The sequence below is a fragment of the Rhincodon typus genome, chromosome 10, assembly GCF_021869965.1.
Source record: "Rhincodon typus isolate 14 chromosome 10, sRhiTyp1.1, whole genome shotgun sequence".
Classification (NCBI taxonomy): domain Eukaryota; kingdom Metazoa; phylum Chordata; class Chondrichthyes; order Orectolobiformes; family Rhincodontidae; genus Rhincodon; species Rhincodon typus.
The window spans coordinates 6,185,783-6,187,578 of record NC_063341.1 but is presented as its reverse complement, the minus strand read 5'-3'; positions in this window follow the sequence as shown (position 1 = coordinate 6,187,578).

Genomic DNA, 1,796 nt, shown 5'->3' with positions numbered 1-1,796 from the left:
GAAACAAAAACAGAAATTGCTGGAAAAGCACAGCAGGACTAGGCAGCGTGGTGGCTCAGTGGTTAGCACTGCTGCCTCACAGCACCAGGGACCGGGGTTCAATTCTAACCTTGGGTGACTGTCTGTGTGGAGTTTGCACATTCTCCCTGTGTCTGCGTGGGTTTCCTCCGGGTGCTCCGGTTTCCTCCCACAGTCCAAAGATGAGCAGGTTAGGTGCATTGGCCATGCTAAATTGCCCATAGTGTTCAGGGATGTGTAGATTAGGTGGGTTATAGGGGGAATGGATCTGGGTGGGATGCTCTGAGGTTTGGTGTGGACTTGTTGGGCTGAAGGGCCTGTTTCCACACTGTAGGGAATCTGTGATATATGATATGACTGGCAGCATCTGTAGAGAGAGAAATCAGAGTTAACATTTCAGATCAGTTCTGAGGAAGGGTCACTTGACCTGAAATGTTAACTCTGATATAGAGCCACAGAGATGTGCAGCATGGAAACGGACCTTTTGGTCCAACTCGTCCATGCCAACCAGATATCCTAGATAAATCTAGTCCCAGCATTTCTGTCCACAATATCATTTTATCTTTTCTCCCTCACGTAATTACCTAAATTTCCAAACATGTTGGGCAGGATTGTATGGGGGCCTGAACAATGTCGGTTATGGCAAGAATTGTGACAGAGTCAGTGACAAGTCCGGTGAGGCCTATCTTGAGGTTGAGAGCAACATGCTGCACCTTTTTTATTGAAGCAAAAAAATGTGAATGCTGGAGATCTGAAACAAAGACATAAAGTGCTGGAGTAGCTCAGCAGGTCTGGCAGCATCTTTGGAGAGAGAAAAACATAGTTAACGTTTCGCATCGAATGACCCTTTGTCAGAACGGCAACCAGCTAGGAAAGGGTGGTTTTTATGCTGATGAGTGAGACGAATAAAAGGAGACAGTGCCCAGGAGACAGACAGAGAGAGACAGAGAGGCAAGCAAAGGGATTGCTGATGATAAGCTGGGAGAGACATAAATACTGAATGGGTGCTAATGAGAAGTGTGAATGGTTGAAAAAAGGTTTGCTGCGCTGAGCAGGGGACAAACACATCTTGTTATACTTCACACTGACATATCAATCTTACACCTACAGCATGTGCCAACTGTCTGCGTGGCAAACACACTGCATGTTTATTCAACAAATAACCATGTTGGAAACTGGGTTGGGGCTAGTCCTCAGTCCAGTCATTTAGTGGTATTATTTTGGGGGTGGGGAGAGGGAAGTTGGGGGGCTGTCAATAGGGGGCCTTGGTATTGTCAGTCACATGCACAGGGGAATCTCGTATCATTAGTTGGGGAGTTGCAATCACAGTGCTCAGGGACCTGGTCAATGTTGTCTAGGGACTCAATGTCAGTCAGAAGTCTGGGGCAAATACAGTTCTGAGATTCTGTTCATTTTTGAGGTGGGTGCAAGGGTGGGGCCTGATGGGGTAGTGAGGGAATCACTGCCAAAAGGGACAAGGTAAGCAAGGCTGGAGCGGGGTGGTGAAAGCTCATGTGTAGACTCAAGGTTTATGGGTTAGAGACAGAACAATATTGAGAACTATGGGAGATGGGTGGTTATTGGCAGTCCGCACCACTGTCACCTCCAGAGGGAGAGTAAAATTCCAAGGTGAGGACCAGTAAGGTGGAATGTAGGGTCTCAGAGAGCAGGGAACACATTTGGAGGTGATTGATCTAAACTTAGTGTGGGTAGGGCTGAGATGGATGGAAATGGGCTGTTGGGATACAGTGAGCTAAAAGGGTCATGAAGGCGCTGGG